At 42.3% G+C, this 21,282-nt stretch overlaps 1 protein-coding gene and 1 long non-coding RNA gene across 2 annotated transcripts in view; one reads left to right on the plus strand and one right to left on the minus strand.

Annotated features, from left to right (window-relative positions):
• Window positions 1-21,282, plus strand: part of nhej1 (nonhomologous end-joining factor 1) — a 382,674-nt gene that overhangs the window by 173,988 nt on the left and 187,404 nt on the right. The window lies entirely within an intron of this gene.
• LOC132392973 (uncharacterized) overlaps window positions 1-21,282 on the minus strand; it is a 39,606-nt gene that overhangs the window by 11,707 nt on the left and 6,617 nt on the right. Inside the window, exon 2 of the long non-coding RNA XR_009511702.1 lies at window positions 5,359-5,536. This is a non-coding gene — a long non-coding RNA (uncharacterized LOC132392973). The remainder of the gene's footprint in view (window positions 1-5,358; window positions 5,537-21,282) is intronic.

A 21,282-nucleotide genomic window follows, 5' to 3' on the forward strand; every position in this document is an offset into this window, starting at 1 on the left:
TTCTGGCATTGTGTTCATGTACTTACCGAGCCTCCCCTTATGCTGTTCATCACAGTATTCTCCTATCTCCTCTTTTCCCACTCTCATTGACTTACCCTCCCCTCACCTCTTCACCAAGTTCTCTATTCCATCCCTGTTCATCTTATTCCTCCCTCAGCACAACCTTTGTACATTTTATACTATCCCTCAGTACCAACCTTTGTACCTTTAGCTGCCTATTACTTCGCTTCCCTGTCCTCTACTTCTCCTCAGCTCCTGTCCTTGATCCTAATTTTCCTCATGTTCCTCCCACCCCAATTTTTCTGTTTATTATTGTCCGCCTTCATCCTCCTCTCCCTTTGAACCCCACCTGCAGCTTAAAAACTGCAAAGCTTTACCTTCGTTACCTCAAACATGCCGACCTGAAGCGGTCATGGTCACAAAAAGGCTGACAGTTGAACTGAGTAGGTCAACAGTTTGAGCGATAGCCAAATTCAGGCAGGCCCGGCAGTTGACCTTTCTGTCAGTCACTGGTTTGCTTCTCAGTTTAAGTGCCTAGAGTTTGTTTCAAGTCATGTTATTTTTGGCTCGCAATAAAGTTGGCTTTATGTGCTTAATTTGAGAACAAGTATGGGTTAGATGAAAGGATCTCAAGCGCTGGATTTAGTCTACAGACGTAACATAGAATTTTACAGCACAGGAATAGGCCATTCGGCCCAATTTTCCCATGCTCCCAATTTTCTTCAACGTACCCACCGAAATATTCCACAACCCTTCTCCTCCTGCACTTATTCAGCTTTATTTATTTACAAATACAGCATGGAGCAGGCCCTTCTGGCCTAACAAGTCGCACTGCCCAGCAACTCACCTATTTAACATTACCCTACTCACAGGACTATTAACCTACTAACTAATATGTCTTGGGACTGTGGAAGGAAACCAGAGCACTTGGAGGAAATCCATGCAGTTCACAGGGAGAAGTTACAAACTCCTTTCAGCCGGTGTTGGAAATGAACTTTGAACTTTGATATCCCGAGCTGTGATAGTGTCACACTGATTGCTTTGCTACTGTTGCTCCCATTCTAGATGTGAGTCTACTCCGTCTCTTTCACAGTGTGTGTCGAGCACACTGACATTGTAACATAGATACCACTATCTAATTTAAAATTAAAGACACATTGAGGACCGGGCAGATAGATGTTCATTTTTCCTTCAGGCTGACTGTATAGGCACGGTAATCTAAGCAACATGCGCAGAATGCTGGTGCAACCCAGAAGGTCAGAGCATCTGTGAAGGGGAATAAGCAGTTGACATTTTGGCCTGAATTCCTTCATCGGGACTGGAAAAGGAAGTGCACAGAAGACAGAATAAGGAGGTGGGGTGAAGGGAACTTTGCTCCCTTCCTTTGTAGTCCTGACGAAAAGTCTCAGCCTCAAATGTTGACTGTTCATTTCCTTCTATTAATGCTGCCAACGGCCGGTGGTGTAATGGCATCAGTACTGGACTTTGAGGCGAATGGTCCGGGGTATGAATCCAACTGGCCCCTTTGCATGTTTTCCTTCCATGCTGGGTTGGACTTTGAACTAGAAACTCGGCCTCTTAAGAGAAAATAGAGAAATGCTAAGGAAGCGGCAAAAATGCTGCCCAATGCATCCGCAAGGCATGAAAATAATCAGCTCTGCTGCCTGACTCGCTGAGTTCCTCCAGCAATTCGAATGTTTTGCTCAAGATTTCCAGTATCTGCAGAATCTCAGGATAGGAGGTGGCTGAATAGATCTGAGAAGGGTCAAATGTTTTCAACCATTGTGGTTCATCTCTTCCAAAGGCGATGTGTTCTCCAGGATCTCCCAGGCTCACCCATCTCATCCCCTGTCCCAAAGATGTTGGTAGGTTGGCTGGCTGCTGTAAATTTCCTCTGTGTGTGGATGAGCTGATTGGGATGCGTAGGGAATAAAATGAATATTGCTTCGGCAGATAAAAAGATTGAGCAAAGGATGCACTTGTGGCAGTTTTCGCCAGAACACGGTGCAATTCTATACCGCCATCATAGAGAGCATCCTCACATCAGCTATTTCCATCTAGTTGGTGCATCATCCCCTCAAATAGACAGAATCTACAGTGAAATGTTAGGTCAGTGGGAAAGGTCATTGGCCGCAGTCTGTATGAATTGTATGTGCCCAGGACAGAAGCAGGCAGGAAAAATGATTGCGGGCACTCCCCACCCAGCAGACCAGCCAAAAGCTCCCTGCTGGAAAGCATTATCGGACTATTGAAACAAAAACCTCACGCCATCTTACAAGTTTCTTCCTCCAGGTAGTTAAGCTGATCAACCATTCTCATTAGTCCTCCTCCAGCCCTTCTCTCTACTACCCCTGTCACTGCACTGTAAATCTTTAAACCTCTTTTCACAAATACTGTTCACATTGTAAGGACTTGCTGGTATTTATATACTTATGCACAATTTATTCCATATCCATACTTTAACTTATTATTTATTATTTTTAACTTAATTATTTATTCTTTATAATTTGTGAATGTTATTGTTTTTGCTGCATGTTGCACCCTGACCAACACACCACAGAAAATTACTAATACATGCAAATATATATATATAGCAAATAAACTTGATAAGTTCAAGTTCAAGTTTATTGTCATGCAAATATATATATGTACACACCAAACAAAACAACTTTCCTCTGGACCAAGGTACACAACACAGCATATATAGCTCACACAACTAACGCATAAAGTAATATTACCACAAATAAATTAACAAGTAATAAAATATATTCCAGTAGATTGACATTTAGCATCAGATTGATTTACAGCACAAGTTAAAAAGTTAACAATATAACACTACTGGTGCTCCATAGGTAATGAGACCTGGTGGTGGCAGGGATTTCAGTAGTCTTACATCCTGGGGGAAGAAGCTGTTTCCCATCCTGACAGTCCTGTTCTAATGCTACAGTACAGTACTTCCTGCCTGATAGTAGGGGGACAAAGAGATTGTGAGATGGATGGGAGGGATCCTTGACAATTATCCCTGATAAATTGACATTTCAGGTCGAGTCCCTGCATCTGAAAAATTGCCTTACTCTTTGCCTCCACAGTTGCTGCCTGACACACTGAGTTGCTGCAGCAATTTTGTAAAATCCTAGCATCTCAAATCTCTTGTTCTAAGAATGTATATCGTTGAAACCTATTTAATATTAAAAGGCCCAGATAGAGTGTATGTGGAGAGAATGTTTCCTGTAGTGGGGGAATCTAAGATCAGAAGGTATAACCTCAGGATAGAAGGACATCCCTTTATAACAAAGATGAGGAGGTATTTCTTTAGCTACAGGGTGATTAATCTGTGAGATTCATTGCCATAGACAGCTGTGGAGGCCAAATCATTGGGTACGTTTAAAGCAGAGGTTGATAGGTTCCTGATTAGCAAGAACGGCAAAGGTTATAGGGAGAAGTCATGGGAATGGGGTTGAGAAGGAGAATTGGGAAGTCTAGGACAACAGAGTACAGCCTCAGGATAGAGAGGCAACCATTTAAAGCAGAGATGCGGAGAAATTTCTTTAGCCAGAGGGTGGTGAATTTGTTACCACAGGCAGCTGTGGAGACCAGGTCACTGGATATCAAGGCAGAGCTTGACTGATTCTTGATTAGACACAGCATCAAAGGTTATGGGGAGAAGGCCAGGGAGTGGGGCTGAGGATCAGCCATCATTGAATGGCAGAGCAAACTTGATGGGCCAAATGGCCTAATTCTGCTCTCATGTCTAATGGCCTTACAGTCTCTGGTTAAATCAGCCATGTTGAAATGACGGAGCATACTTGATGGGCAGAATGGTCTAATTCTGTTCCTACGTCTTATGCTCTTATGGTCCAATCCCTGTAATCTCTCAGATTCTCTTGGATCCATTGGTGGTTTCTAGGTTGGGAAGCCACGGTATGAATGCCCTCTTGTTAGAAGCCTGCAGTGTGTTATGTACACCACTTGTTTTCCTGGAGCCTAGCGGAATGTGTCAGGGCTCCTGAATTGAAATCCACTACAGTGCCTTGGAATTTTCATTTCGTTAATTAAATCAGGATTAAAATGGTACCGTTGATCATGATGGTCATGAATCTATAGTATCTTTAGGGAAGCCTATCTCCATACTTGCTGGTCTGCCCTGCAAGAGCCTTGTAACCACAACACTCTGGTTGACTGTTGACTGTCGAGTGGAATGCAAGCCATCAAGAGTAATTAGGGAGAGGGCAATAAATAGAGGCCTTGTCATCAACATCCAGATCCTGTGAATTAATTTTGTTTTTTAAAATATTCTGTCATTTCTCACACTATTACATTGACAAATTGTTAATAAGGCCATACATAATATTAATGTGTAAAGCAAGGCTTTTTTACTTGAGGGCTGTGGATGAACTGCTGGTTGGGTCAGAACCTCAGCAACTAGCTTTATATTACAATGTGATGACTTGTAGTAGCTGATACAACTTACAGGAAGATGCAGTAGAACTGGGGTTAATTTTACGAAACCTTCATGAATTTATTGTTTATTGTCCAGGTAGAGAATCAGATTTATTTATCACCCGTACCTCAAAACATACAATGACATGCATCATCTGCGTTAACAACTGTCACAGCCTAAGGGTACACTGGGAGTTGCCTGCAAGTGTTGCCACATGTTACGATGCCAACAGAGCATGCAGAAGTGGTCGCAATTAATCATTCAAACTCAACACAGGCAGACCCAAAATCAGGGCTAATTTATTATTCCTCTCAACCTATTCTCCTGTCTTCCTCCCGCCCACCCCCATAACCTTTGATTCCCTTATTAATCAAGAATCTATCAAGCTCCGCTTTAACTACTGTGTATCCAATGACTTGGCCTCCACAGTTGTCTGTGACAATGAATTTCACAGATTCACTAGCCTCCGGCTGTAGAAATTCCTCCTCATCCCTATTCTAAAGAGATGTCCTTCTATTCTGAAAGTTGTGCCCTCTGGTCCTAGACGCACACTATAGGAAACATCCTCTGCACCTCTGCTTTATCCAGGCCTTTCAGTATTCAGTAGGTTTCAATGAGATTGCCCCTTCATTCTTCTGAACTCCAGTGAGCAGAGGCCCGGAGCTATCAAATGCCCCTCATATGTTAACCCTTTCATTTCTGGATTCATTTTCACCATTCTTTGTTCACTAAATTGTGGAACTTCCAACCCAAGAGCATTTTGGGAGTACATTCAACAGTGGTTTAAAAAGTGGTTCACTACTAACAGTGACAGAGGCAGCCACGTACCCAAAAAAGAAAATCTTTTCCAGGTGCCCCCGTTTTTCAAACGTTCACTTTACATCAACTGGCTCTTACAAAAGACCTACATTAGTTACCTGTTTTTGCTAACAGAAGGTGTCTTCACTCTTAGGAAAAAAGGCAGGGCGCGCCAAGCAGTCAAACTCCTCCCCCGGAACTGCATTCGAGCTGGCATTGAGCCTGTGAGCATTGTGCTTTATGTCAATTTATTTTGTGCATCCATTAGCAAGATGAGTTCTAAGGTACCGGAAAAGCCTAAAAGAGCACATAAGGGTGTTACACTTAGCATAAATCTAGACATAAGTAAGCGTTTCGATCATGGTGAACAAAGTAAGGGCATAGTGAGTTTGGGTAAGGGTTTGTGGAAGTTGACGAAGATGATGTTGAAGAGGTTTTGGCATACCATGACCAAGAACTGACAGATGAAGAGCTGATGAGGAGGAAAGGATAACAATTGAAGCTGAACGCAGTAGCGAACGGCCCAAAAGTGAAGACGTCCAGGACCTGAATGGGAAACAATTGCGTGAAATTTTCGCTGCGATTCACAACGCTGCAATGATTGCAGAAAAGTATGACTTTAATTTTGAAAGGGTACATAGGTTTAGGGCATATTTGCATGATGGTTTGAGTGCTTACAAAGAACTGTATGATAGAAAAATGCGCGAGGCTAAGCAGTCAAGCATACTGTCGGTTTTCAAGCCTTCCACATCAGCCACAGCAGACGACGAAACTCGACCTTCGACACTGAGGCAGGCAGACATAGAAGAAGGTGACTTGCCTGCCCTGATGGAATCAGACGACGTTGAGATGACACCCCAGTGTCCCACTACCCCAACCTCCGACAACTCAGCCTAACACACCATCATCAGTGTGCTCGCTGTCTTCCCGATTCCAGTAAGTGAAACTACACTGTACATACATTATTTCTACTTTATATAGGCTGTGTATTTTTATGTGTTATTTGGTAGCTTCATAGCTTGAAGGTTACTGGAAAGAGAGCTTCTGCCGGGAGCGCTTGCGTCGTGTGTTTCTGCCGGGAGTGTTACCGAGAGCGTTTGCGTGAGATTTTCACTGCGGTGGACAGTGCTGCAATAAATGTAGGAAAGTATTCCTACATTATATAGGCTGTGTATTTATCAGATCATTCCTGCTTTTACTATATGTTACTGTTATTTTAGGTTTTATGTGTTATTTGGCATGATTTGGTAGGTTATTATTTGGGTCTCCGAACGGTCACAAATTTTTCCCATATAAATAAATGGTAATTGCTTCTTCACTTTACGACATTTCTGTTTACAAACTGTTTCATAGGGACACTGTACCTTCGAATAATGGGGGAAACTATATCAAAATACTACCTCAAGATTCATTTTCTTGCAGGCATTTGCAGGAAAATGAAACGATACAACCGAATTTATAAACAACCAATCTGTGAAAGAAGACCAATTGTGCAAATAAATAAATAAGTAATACTGAGAACATGAATTGTAGAGGCTTTGAAAGTGAGACTGTGGGTTTAATTATTTATTTAGAGATAGAGCACGGTAAGAACGAGCCCAATTACACCCAATTAACCTGAGCTCCTTTGGGATGTTGGAGAAAACCAGTGCGCCTGCGAGAAACCCACGGGGTCATGGGGAGATGATGCAAAATCCTACCAGGCAATGGGGGGACCTAAACCCGGTTTGCTAACGCTGTAAAGTGTTAGGCTAACCACTAGATTACCATGTCGCCAGATTGTGGAATCAGTTCAGAGCTGAGGTAAGTGAAGTTATCCACGCTGGTTCAGGAGCCTGATGGTTGTGGGGTAAGAGCTAACAAAATAGCAAAAGGAAACTGAAAGAAAAGATGTGCTTGTAAGGGGTTTATTTAAGATGAATTATGGATGCAACAATTCATTTTATTGTAAATAAGAAAATAATTTTAAATAATGGACGATTTACATTTACTTCGTGACCCTCTGGGGCTTCGGTTTCCCACGTTCCAAAGGCAAGCCGTCGGGGTTGGTAAATTGTGGGCATGCTACGTTGGCTCTGGAAGCTAGGTGATACTTGCTACTGCCCCCAGCACAATCCTCGTTTCTTTTGTCCGAGCTGATAGTTTTCCCTCTACCATCAGCACCACTGACTATCTCCTCACTGTCACATTGTTGCCTGATCAACATCAAGGATCAAGAATCAACTTTATTCACCATATACATTCTCACATATTTTGAATTTACTGTAGTGTGTTGGTCAGGGCAGAACATGTAACAAAAAAAAAAGAATATTCAACAATTATAAAGAATAAAGAATTATATAAAAAATTAGAGGGTAGAGGACAGATTTGGAATAAAATGTGCATAAGTACATAAACATCAACTTTATTTACAATGTAAGCAGCATTATGAAGAGGGTTGTGAGGCTAACAGGAATGATTAATCAGGTTAACTACCTGGCGAAAGACGGCATGAAGTTTTTGTTTTAATAGCCCTACAGCACTTCCCAGAAGTGAGTTTTTGGAAAAGGCAGTTTGCAGGGTTGGTAGTGTCCACAATGCCTGCCCGCTTCTTTGTCCTGGATACATTCAAATCCTGCAGTGATGGTAAACTGCAGCCAATGACCTTTACTGCTGTCTTGAATGGAGCATGCTACATGTATCTTGGATGACACTTTTGTGACATTATCACTGTGACTGATCTCATACTTCACTGATCAGGAGATGCTCTAAGACCTCCCCAGATCATGAACAGCGATGGAAGTTCTTTCCTTCCTACTGCACTGCAATCAAGGTTACCAGAAAGTTTTTTCCATTATTTGTCTAACATTGTGTGATCATTCAGAGGGTTGATCGTGAGATGAATACCATGTTGCTAGTGTGAGTTTTCAAGGTGAAAAAACGTGCCTGTTTTGTCTGCCATTATATTTTCCCGGAAATGGGATGATATCTTGTTTTAGGACTAATTCTTTATGTATCTATCTTGCTCTTGACTGCATTTTTTAGAAACAGTTTTATTCTTAAAATGCACATTTTAAAGCATAAATTTAATAGTTTTGCCTATTGCTGCAGTCAGCTGAAAATCTTGCTTCGTTATCTTGCCTGTCTTTCTCTCCTGAAACTAACATTCATTCCAAAACAAAAGAGTTTTGTGGTGATGTGAAAAAGTTCAAAATGCTCAAGGTCCCCGGTGCATCTTTTGACTGAACTTTACATATAATTCTCTTATTGTACTGGAGTGGGAAGTGGGGGGCAGGGCTGGCTAGCTCAGTTGGGGTGAATGGGGAAGGGAGCAGGCTGCTGTTAAATCGTATGCCTCTGCTGTTTGTAAGTTTATTGTGAGCTGCGGCCTCTTTCTTTATATATATAAATCGGTAAATATCAGATTGTGTTTGACCCCTCCTAAAGTCAATATTTGCGTTATATTTAATTATAACTTAACGAGGAGCTATTTGTGGAGTCTGTTTCTTTTTGGTCTAAATGGGAGCGTTTATCTGAAGAGGGGTGGGTGTGTGTTTGCTGACTCACTGGTGCCAGTGGCTGTCAGAGCGATGCACACCCACTGTGTCAACTTAATCCTCTATTTCAGGTTTTTTACAGTGGGTAGGCTGTGGCACTGTTAGCATTGCGCAAAGAGAAGAGAGAGGGGGAGAAAAGACAGGGCCGGTTTGTGTGCACAGAGCCCGGACTCCTAGCAGCCCCGGCCTCTGATTAATGGCCAACTGACGTCATTTGGCCAGGTACTAACACTGCTAGCAGTGAGAGCCTGATTTAGACCTAAGTTTCCTCTTTTTTTTAAAAAAAAAGTTGTATTTATTATTCCAGAGAACCCTTCCACCACTCCCTCTGCCTTGCACTTTCCAAAAAAAAATTCTACCTCTCCACAGATAACAAAATAGATTTCCAAAAAAATTAATGCTTACGTAAAAAATAAATACAAACACAGACTGGAGCTGCAATAACCCGGTGCAGTAGTTAAAGGTTTGGGGTTATCGAGGTGAAGCTTATTTTTCTGTAGTTTGTTTCATGACTCAGGGCAACTGTTGTCCAGTCTAGTACATTGCCTTTTCTTCTACAGACTGATGGTTCATTCATCACATGTACATCGAAACATACAGTGAAACGTGTCAACAACCAACACACCTGAGGGTGTGCTGGGGCAGCCCACAAGTGTCACCACGTGTTCCAGCGCCAACATAGCATACCCACTAAGCCCGGCAGAACAACACAGAGCCTAACAAGCAGGTAAACAACAAGCCCCATACCTTCCTCCATCTCCAGCACATACACTGCCCTCTAATCTCAAGACAGGCTGTATCCTTCATCCTTCAGCCTCCATCTAGCTCAGATTTGGATGCAGACGCACAGATATTGGGCATCCAGCGACTAATGTACCAGGAAAATAATAATAGAATGCAGAATGAAGTGTTGCAGTTACAGAGAAAATGCAGCGCGGGCATTCAACAAGGTGGAAGGCCACAATTGTTTAAAGTTCAGTATATCATGACAAAATGGGAATTGATTGGATTATTTATACATCGGTACAATAATCTGAACATGAATAAAGTAGGCAAGATTAGTAGGGAGATCGTAAGATCCAGGAGGAGAACTCAGCCATTCAGACCATTGAATTCGCTCTGACATTCAGTCATGGCTGATTTATCTTATCCTACTATATTCTTCTATATTCTCCCTCCTTCTTACCAGTCAAGAGCCTATCACTGTCTGCCTTAAGTACACCCAGTGACTTGGCCTCAGCTTCCCTCTGTGGAAACAAATTCCACAGATTTGGAACTTCGAAGAAATTTCTCCTCATTTCATTGTTAAAGGGACGTACCTATCTTCTGAGGCTGTGCCCTCAGATCATAAACTCTCCTACTAATGGAAGCGTTTGCAAATCCAATCAACCTAGGCCTTTCAGTATGCCGTAGCTTTGAATGGATCCACCCCTCACCAGCCCTCTAAACCACATCAAGTCCAGGTCCAGAGCCTTCACATGCATCTCATAGGAGGCAGAAATATTTACTTTTTTGACCTTTAAGATCTGTGGTAGAGTAATTAAAATTGAAAGAATATGCAAAAGCCTGGAATTTGTTGTGCAAATATTATGCTGTTAGATAATGTGAGGAGATTACATTTTGAGGACAATTCCTTTTCCACCCACAGATGCTGTTTGACCCATTGAGTTCCTACAGAATAAACACAAGAGATTCTGCAGATGCTGGAAATCCAGAGTAACACAGACAAAATGCTGGAAGAAGTCAGCAGGTTAGGCAGCAACTATGGAAAGGAATAAAAAGTTGATGTTTTGGGCCGAGACCCTTCATCATCAGTTCCTCCAGCAGCTTGCATTTTGCTTCTGAAGTTGTAGGGCTGGAAGTCATTGTAAGTTAAGGGAAGTTTTGTCTTATGAAGATAGGTTGAGAAAGCTAGGGCTTTTCTCTTTGGAGCTAAAGCAGATGAAATGAGATCTGATAAAGGTGTACAAGATGTTAATAAGCATAAATCAAGTGGATAGCCAGACACCTTTTCCCAGGGAAGAAATTGTTTATACCAAGGGTCATTATTTTAAGGTGATTAGGGGAAAGCATGGGGGGGGGGTGGGGAAACGCCAGAGATAAGTTCCTTACACAGAGTGGTGGATGACTGGAATGTACTGCCAGGGGTTAATGCAGATATGTTAGAGACATTTAATAAACTTTTAGCCAGCACACGGATGATTGAAAAATGGTGGGTTATGTAGGAGAGAAGAGTTGGATTGATCTCAGGGTAGGTTAAAATGTCGGCACAACATTGCAGCTGAAGGGTCCGTACTATGTTCTGTAATACCGAGGTGATTGCTTTAGGGAGCAAGGCATTGCATGATCTTAGTCTTAAGGAGTGGAGCCTGGGAGGTAGGCCAGGTGAGTGTTGCAAATTCAAAGAGAGTAGCAGTAGAAGACTAGGGATAGAAGGCTAGTATTCTAGCTGGAGGTCCATGACCAGTGGTGTTCCACATGGATCAGTGTTGAGACGTCTGTTACCTGTGATGTGGATATGTGATTAGGATGAAAGTGTAGATAGGTGGATTACCAATGACATAAATTTGGCTTTTGCTAGTAATGAGCTTAGACAAGAATGGATTCAGGAAACATTATAGACGTGAAATAGGCTGCTCTAATAATAGCAGGAATGTGTACTGGAAATCTCAGCTCGGTGACATTCCTGATGAATGTCTTGATGCTACAGGTGGAGGGTAGCGTAGCTGCTAGAGTAGTGCTGTTACCCTGCCAGCGACCTGGGTTCATTTCCCACTGCTGCCTGAAAGGAGTTTATATAATCCTCCTGTGATGGTGTGGGTTTTCTTTAGTTGTTTCATTTTCCTCCCACATTCCAAAGACCTATTGGTTAGTAAGTTAATTGCTCACATGGGTGTATTGGGGTGGTGCGGGCTCACTGGCCTGGGAAGGTCTGTTCTTCTGATGTATCTCCAAATAAATAAATAAATATCGAGGTAGAGTGGAAAGTTTGTCTTGTATACTGTACATGCAGATTAATTTATTACACAGTGCACTGAGCTAGAACAAGATAAAATGATAACAATATAGAATGAAATGTAACCATTACCTAAGAGTGCAGTGCAGGGGGGGACGATAAAGTGCAAAGTCATAATGAGGTAGGTTGTAAGGTCAAGATTTTATCTTATTGTTAAGACCGTTAAAGCAGTGAAATTGAAGCTTTCTTCCATGAGTTGTTCACTTGGATGTAATTGGGTAGCATGGACTCATTGGACCAAAAGAACCTGTTACTGTGCTATATCTCTCAATCAAAACAAAAGGAAGATTGCACAGTTGACTATTTTAGGCTCTTAACTGTTGTTCATCTATGAAGCTTTGCGAAACACGTGATTTTCCTATGAGCCTTAAAAAGAAGCCTCTTTCATTTGTCTTTCACACCATTCCAAAGTGATAAAATAGATTTGGTTGTGAAGAATATGCTCAGGGCAGGACTTGCCTTACAAAACTTGATTGAGTGTTTTGAGGAGGTAACAGAGTTGTTTGATGAGGGTAAAGCAGTGGATATTATCTAAATGGACTCGGGCTACATCCACACTAGACCGGATAATTTTGAAAACACCGGTTTCGCGTAAAAACAATAGGCGTACACACTAAGAGTTTTTGAAAATATCTCTATCCGCAATGAAACGGAGATTTCGGCGAATCTCCTCCTGCTGTGCATGCACAGGACACATCTACCAAAAACAAGCGATATGTTTGGTGTTGAATCTCGCCGTTGAAGTGCGTGTTTGTGTACAGACTAGAAAAACTTAAAACGACGAACAGCTGTTGGCTCTCGCGCAGGAGAACTTAAAACTAAAAAAAACAAATACTGCAGCATACGGAGTCAACCGACAGGGAGGTCACGGACGGATTGCCCTGGCTGACGACGAACATTGAAAAACTGACTAACTCTGTTGCATTAATAAAGCCCCTTGTTAAACTTATAAAACATGCCTGCATCAGTGTTATCATGTATTTCCATATAATGTTACATTAGGCTGTTACACATCTATTGTCAGAAAAGTACTTGCATAAATAGGTAAACCACCTTCATACGAGCAAGGACAGAAAACAGGGCAAAGTGAGTACAGTATACTTATTTATTCAGTAAGTTATGAGTCAAAGTATTTGGTGAGTACATTTCTAACTCTTCTGGCTTCAGTCTCGTTGGCGTCTGTTCTGAAACTGTTAGGTTGCGTTCAAGAAAACAATGAAATAGCGCGCTGCCGCCTGACAGCGTTTTCAGATTTCTCCGGTTACCCCGTCCACGCTGATCTGCCCGAGCAGCGTTTTCAAAAATACCCACCCTGGAAAGCGTTTCTGAAAAGCTCAGGTTTCAGGAGACGAAAAAGCCATTTTAGTGTGGACGGAAGGTAAAAACAAAGAGAAAAAGCTTTGGTTACAGATTTATCCGGCGTAGTGTGGATGTAGCCTCAGTGAGACACCTGATAAGATCACTCATGGTAAATTGATTCAGAAAGGAATGATTGATGGGATCCAGGGTAAATTGCATTTGGAACTGGCTTGCCCATGAGACAAAGAGTAGGAGTGGAAGGCTGGAGGTCCATGTCCAGTAGCATTCTGCAGGGATCAGTGCTGGGGCCTCTGTTAACTGTGATATGTATCAATGATTTGGATGAACATGTAGATGGGTGGATTAGCAAGTTTGCGGTGTAGTTGTGGACAGTGTAAGTAATTATCAAAGAATGGAATCAGACAGTTTGGTAGAATTTAAGAGGCTTTTAGATGGACACATGAATATGAAAGGAATGGAGGAGTGTTGGGTAATACATAGGAGGAGGACATTTAGTATAAATTGGCCTGACATTGTGGACCAAATAGCCTGTCAAGTGTCAAAGTAGCAAAGTGACTAGCACAATGCTTTACAGCGCCAGTTGCTAGTTGGGGTTCAATTGCCACTATCGTCTATAAGGAGGCATGATAATTGGTGGATACAATTTGAACAACCTATGGTATGCAGATGACACAGTGCTGTTAAACCCTAAAGAGAAGCTCCAAGAAGTACTAGATAAAGTCATCGAAGAAAATGCAAAGGGTGGATTGACCAACTGCAAGAAGACCAAATATATGGTTGTCACAATGAAGAAAGACATACAGAAATACGAACTGAAAGTGGGCAACAAAACAATTTCACAAACATGGAAGTTCAATTACTTAGGGAGCATGATAAATCTGGCAGTAGGGCTGATGTTGAAATTAGAAGGAGGATTGGGATTGCCAAATGCACATTCCACTGTTTGAGCAAGATACCAGAGAATAAAATAATTTCTCTGAGTATGAAACTCAGAGTGTTGCGCCGCTACGTTCATTCCACACTATCATATGGAAATGAATGCAGCACACACAAAATGCTGAAGGAGCTCAGCAGGCCAGACAGCATCAACAGAAAAGAGTTAAACAGTCAACAGTCCTGATGAAGGGTCTCGGCCTGAAATGTTGACTACTTAACTCTTTTCCATAGATACTGCTGAGCTCCTCCAGCATTTTTCATGTGTTGCTCTGGATTTTCAGCATCTGCAGATTTTCTTGTGTATATGGAAGTGAATATTGGACAATATTGAAGCAACATGAGGGAAGGTGAAGCTGCAGAAAAGTGGTTTTTGAGAAGAATGATGAAAATATCATGGAAGGACAGAGTAACAAATGAGAAAGTGTTGCAAAAAGCCAGAATAAGAAGAGAGCTGATATCATCAATCAGATGGAATTTGTGGGACATGTACTGAAGAACGAAAAGCTGGAACACCTTTCAGTGACGGGAAAAACTAATGGAAGAAAAAGTTGTGGTTGACAGTGCATTATGTTCATGAGTTACATCGAGGGATGGACAGGCAACAGCTTTGAAGAGCTTATTAGAACTTCTCAGGTTAAAGACAGATGGAAAATCATGATTCCCCATGTCACACAACACGGCACATGATGATGATGATATCTGTAAGGAGTTTCTACATTTTCCCTATGACCATATGGGTTTCTTCCAGGGTCTCCAGTTTCCTTCCACATTCCGAATGCATACAAGTTAAGGTTAGTAAATTGTGGGTGTGGTATATTGACACTGGAAGCATGGCGACACCTGTGGTCTGCTCCCAACAGATCCTTGGTCTGTGTTGATGCAAACGACACATTTCACTGTATGTTTCCATATTTCAATGTACTTGTGACAAATAAAGTTATTTTTCATGCTTTAAGTGTTGTGCTGTTCTGTGTTCTAATAGGTCTCCGTAATATTGAAAAGATCATAAGAGTTAGGCCATTCAGCCCATTGATTCTGCTCTGCCATTCCATCATAGCTGATTTATTATCCCTCTCAGCCCCATTTCCCTGTAACCTTTGACGCCCTGATTAACCTATCAACCTCTGCTTTAAATATACCCAATGACATGGCCTCCACAGCAGTCTGTGGCAATGAATTCCACCGTTCACTACTGTATGGCTAAAGAAATTCCTCTCATCTCTGTTCTAAATAGATGTCCCTCTATTCTGAGGCTGCACCTTCTGGTCCTTGACTTTCCCGCTATAGGAAACATCCTTCTCACATCCACTCTATCTAGCACTTTCAATAGACTTTAGGTTTCAAAGAGATCCCCTCTCCTTCTAAACTCCAGCGAGTACAGGCCCAGAGTCATCAAACACTCCTCATACATTAACCCTTTCATTCCTAGAATTATTCTTGTGAACCCCCTCTGGACCTTGTCCAATGACAGCACATCTTTTCTTCGATATGGCGGCCCAACCCTGCTCACGATACTCCAAATGTAATCTGACTGATGCCTTATAAAGTCCCAACATTACATCCTTACTTTTATATTCTGGTCCTCTTGAAAAGAATGCTAACATTGCATTTCCCTTCCTTATACTTCTTTGGCACATATCCCTGCCTGTGTGATTCCAGCCTCAACTGGGCACGTGCTCTATGTCCTGACATATTTATAGCTTATTTTCAATCCAGGGTACCCTTCCTCGAGGCCTTAACCATACTGAGTGTTTACACCTAGCCTCAACTTTTCCAACATAATTTTTCCATTAAAACTTGTTCCAGAATGCCTGATTTGTCCCCATATTTACCTATTAAAGACCCAGTAAAATTTCTATTTATATATTTTTCTGTGGATATTAGGGGTGTATGTGAAATTAATTGTTAACGAGGTCGGACTTTTGGCTTTGATATGCTTTACAGTGGCTGCATGTTAATTGGAGTGTTGAGGTTTAATGCTGAGATACAGGCAAGAGGTTAATAACATGGGGTTAATCTCCAGCGCCAGATTAAAATCAGTAACCTGAACCACAGCTGCCACAAATGGGAAGTTACAGACCCACTACCTACTGGACAGGCGTCAAGTCATGGCCTCAGGCAGTTCACTAACAAGCCTGAACGAAGGAAGCAATGAAATACGGGGAAATACACACAAAACTTGCTGGAACAATTCAGCAGATCAGGCAACATCTATGGAGGGGAATAATCAGTTGTCATTTCAGGCCGAGACCATTTATCAGACCTGACGAAAGGTCTCAGCCCAAAACATCAATTGTTTATTCTTTTCGGTAGATGCTGCCTGACCTGCTGAGTTCTTCCAACATTTTGTGTGTGTTGCTTTGGATTTCCAGCATCTGTAGAATCTCTAGTATTAATGAAATTCAGAGAATGTTTTTGCTCCACACTGACTCTATTCTTTTTATTTCCCAATGCCATTCCCCAAGAATGCAGTGAGTTGGGAACAGTGAGTTCACGAGTTGAAGCCTGAGGTAAGATGGCATGGTAGCGTAGTGGTTAGTGTCATGCAATATAACACACAAGTTGCTGGAGATCAGTCAGCATCTAGTCAGCATGGAAAGGAATGGGACATGTCTTGGTCTGGGGTCAATTATTTATTCCTTTTAATAGATACTGACTTGTTGTGTTTGTCCAGTAATGTGTGTGTGTTGCTCTGATTTCCAGCATCTGCAAAGTCTCTTGTGTATGACTCACATAATGCTTTACAGTGCCAGTGAGCAACGTTCATTTCCCACCACTGTCCATACCGAGTTTGTATATTCTCCCTATGGCTACGTGGGTTTCTTCCAGGTGCTCTGGTTTCCTGTCACATTTCAAAATCATCCAAGTTAGGATTAGTAAATTGTAGGCATGCTATGTTAGTGTTGGAGATATGGCGACACGTGTGGGCTGCCTCCTGCATATCCTCGCATTGTGCTGGTCGTTAACGTAAATGGCCCATTTCACTGTATGTTTCAATGCACATGTGACAAATAAAGCTAATCTTTAAATCTGTAGAACATGCTTATCTTAAATTGGGGAATTTGTTAACGGTTTCTCATGATCACATATACCAAGGTATGGTGAAAAATTTGTCTTGCATCTCATTACAACTGTGCATCAGGGAAAACAATATCAGAATGCAGAATAAAGTGTTACAGAGAAAGTGCAGCGCAGGCAGACTAACAAGGCAGATCATGAGATCAAGGAGTCCATCTTAACACACTTGGGGAACATCCAAGTGTATAATGGATAGAAACTGTCCTTGAGCCTGGTGGGATGAGCTTTCAGCCTCTTGTATTTTCTGTGCAGAGGGAAGAAAAAGAGAAAATGTCTGCGATGGGTGGGATTGTTTAAAGATTAGCTTTATTTGTCACATGTACATGGAAACAATGAAACATACATTGAAATGCTTTATTTGCATCAACGAGCAACACAATCTGAGGATGCTGGGGGAAGCTCACAAATATCACCGTAATTTCGGTGCCAAAATATCATGCCCACAACTTACTAACACTTACCAACCCATACGTCTTTGAAATGTGGGAGGAAACCCATGTGGTCACAGGGAGAATGTACAAACTTCATACAGACAGCAATAGAATTGAAGACCATTCTTACAATGGGCACTGTAAAGTTTTATGCTAAGCATGAGGCTACCGAGCCTCCATTTGATTATGTTGGCTGCTTTATTGAGGCAGTGAGAGAGAAAATGTTTGAGGCATGTCCACCTATCCTCCCCTGCTGAACAGCAGCAGGCTGAGAACACAGCCCTTGGGGCACCAGTGCTTAGCGTGATGAAGCTTGAGATGTTGCTGCCAACTCAGACTGACTAGGGTCTTTCTGTCAAGAGATCTAAGATCCAATTTCAGAGAAGGGTTTTGAGTCCAAATGAGGACAATTTACCCATCAGTCTCTGAGGAATGATCATGTTAAACACTGAGCTAATATCACTGAAGAACATCCTAGGGTATGTGGCACCATGTGGGACAGAATGGAGTGGAGGGCCAAAGCTGTGAACTGGTTTGATCAATACTGACACACCTCAAGGAAATGTGCTCAGACCATTGTTCCTTTCTCTCTACACCCACAATTGTGTGGCTATACACAGCTCAAGTGCCATCTATAAATTTGTCGATGGCAGAAATTTAGATGGTGATGAGGAGGTGTATAGGAGTGAGATAAATCAGCTGATTGAGTTGGTGATCAGCAGCAACCTTTCACTTGACATCAGTAAGACCAAGGAATTGATTGTGGACTTCAGGAAGGGAAAGTTGAGGGAATTCCCACCAGTCCTCATTGAATTGATATGTCATCAAAGACACTCACAAAATTTCTACAGATTTACTGTGGAGGGCATTTTAACTGGTTGCATCACTTTCTACAGTGGAGGGACCACTGTATAGAATCGGAGAAAGCTGTAGAAAGTTGTAAGCTCTGACAGCTTCATCATGGGCACTAGCCTCCCCAGCAACCAGCACGCCTTCAAGAGCCAGTGCCTCAGAAAACGGCATCCATTATTAAGGATACCCATCACCCAGGGCTCGTCTCATTGCTACCATCAAGTAGGAGGTATTGGAACCTGAAGACACAATTTCAGCATTTCAGGAACAGCTTTTTCCCCTCTGCCATCAGATTTCTGAATGGAGAATGAACCCATGAACATTATCTTAGTATTTTCTCTCTCTTTTTGCATTACTGACTTAATTTCATATTTATTTATTTTGATTTATAGTTTTTACTATTTTGTATTGCGATATACTGCTGCTGCAAAATAACAGATCTCATGCCATATGCCGATGATATTAAACCTGATTCTGATCCTGGTTCTGAGCAGTAGACGAACTGGAAAGGGTCCAACGTGACTGGGAGGTGTGATTTTATACAATCCATTACTAACCGTTTAAAGCACTTGTTCATTGTCGAAATCAGTGCCACTGGGCAGTAATCGTTTAGGCTAATTACCATTGCTGTCTTGGGTGCTGGAATGATGCCTGCAGGGACCATTGCAAAGTGATGTTACAGATATCCGTTAGCTGGGCTGTACAGTCACTCAGTACCTGGCCTGGTATGTTTTCCAGCCCCCCAGTTTCGTCCTCACCTCAGCAGCAGGTTGTCTGTTCCTTTGGTGGAGAAGGGACTTTCCTCGACGTAACATCATTCATTGCATCAACTCGTGCATAGACGGTATTCAAGCCTATCAGGAAGGGAGGCGTCGCTATCGTTAACACGCAGGGTGGACTTGTAATCTATTATGGTTTGTTTACCTAATCTCATGTGCTGTGTGTCCCTGGTGTCACAAAGATGTTTGTGAATTTTCTCTGAGTACTCTCGCTTTGCCTTCCTGATGGCACGGGAGAGCACGGCTCTTTCTGACCTTACATTCATCCTGTCCCCTGATCCGAAGGTAGCATCCCAATCCCTAAGCAGTGCATGAACCTCTGTTGCCAACCGTGCTTTTTGGTTTACGCTGGCAGTTTTAGTGTTTATTCACGGTAATGTCCTCAATGCGTTTTCCTGTGCAGCCAGTCATCGATCCCCCATATTCATCAATGTTGACGTGATTACCATAGGTAGCCTTCTCCCTGAATATGCTTCGGTCCGTGTTTTCATAACAGTCCTACAGCTCTGAAGTGTCACCTTGTCAGGTCCTGGTCTCCCTGTAAACTAGTTTGACTTGTTTAACCAATTGCCTGTATGCAGGGATTAGCAAAATGAATATGTGGACTCAGTATCAGAGATGAGGTTGGGTGTTAGCCTTGTTGGGTCCATGAACATTGCTCAAGACCAAGTCTAATACATCCTCTCCTCTGTGTAAAAGGAGACATTTGGCAGGACTGTTTTTAAGTTGGCATGATTGAAATCACCATGACAATAAATAAGCTATCGGTGTGAGTGTCTTCAAGTCTAGATGGTGCTCTGGAGCTCCTGCAGCACTTCCCCAGCACTAGCACATGGGGGAATGTAAACAAAGATCCAAAGTAAATTAATTATCAAAGTACATATGCAGCCCTGAGATTCCTTTTCTTGTAGGCAATCACAGTAAATACAAGAAACACAATAGAATCAGTGCAAGACCACACTCAACAGGGTGAACAATAATAATCAATGTGCAAAAAAAGCTGCAAATACAAAAAGAAAAAATAATAATAAATAAATATTGAGAACATGCGATGTAGTGTTATTGGAAGTGAGTCCATAGGTTGTGGGAACAGTTCAGTGTTGGGGCAAGTGAAGTTGAGTGAAGTTATCCCTTCTGGTTCAAGAGCCTGATGGTTGAGGGGTAATAACTATTCCTGAACCTGGAAGTGTGAGTCCTGAGGCTCCTATACCTTCTTCCTGATGGCAGCAACAAGAAGAGCACACTGCCTGGGTGTTGGGGTCCTTAATGATGGAAGCTGCTTTCCTGTGGCAGTACTCCTTGTAGATGTGCTCAATGGTGGGGAAGATTTTACCCGTGATGAACTGGGCCGAATTATTAGTATTAGTAGGCTTTTCTGTACAAGGGTATTGGAGTTTTCATGCCAGTTAATATATTCTCCACCACACATCTGGAAAAATCTGTCAAAGTTTTAGATGACATGTCTTGACAAACTTTTAATAGTGCCGATCTCATGCTCTTTTTTATAATAGCTCTTATGTGCTGGACCAAGGATAGCTCCTTTGGAAAGATAACTGAGTAATTTATAGTTGCCCACCCGCTCCACTCTGAAGCCTTGATGAGAAAGCACAATGACAGTGAACTACCTCGATAAGCAGAAGGCCTGCACTACACCATGAAAACTCATCTGTGGTGATCAGTCAGCGAAATGTTTGCACGCAGACCTCCTCTCAGAGGTCACAGCATTTCTGTCCACCTGAAAGGAGATTAGGCCTTCCAGCTGGCTGGTTCTTTCTGGAGCCACGTGTCTGTTGGGATAAGTATGCAACAGTCCCTCATCTTCCACTGATTCGAGCACAGACGTAGGTAATCCAGTTTATTTTCTAGTGGTCAAATATTAGCAAGTAGAACCATCATCAGCACGGGCCTGCAGTGTTCCATTTTAAGCCTCATTTGAATACCGGCACACTTATACACCCTGCATCCTCCCACACTGCTTATGATGGCCGCTTCCCTGAGTAGTTCTAGATGCCATGGTGTGGAGCAGGGCACCACTCCAAGTGTTAGGCCATAACTGCACAGCACCTTTGTTATCCTGCGTGCTGGCTAGGTAGAC

Source organism: Hypanus sabinus, chromosome 4 (genome assembly GCF_030144855.1).
Source record: "Hypanus sabinus isolate sHypSab1 chromosome 4, sHypSab1.hap1, whole genome shotgun sequence".
NCBI classification, from domain to species: Eukaryota; Metazoa; Chordata; class Chondrichthyes; order Myliobatiformes; family Dasyatidae; genus Hypanus; species Hypanus sabinus.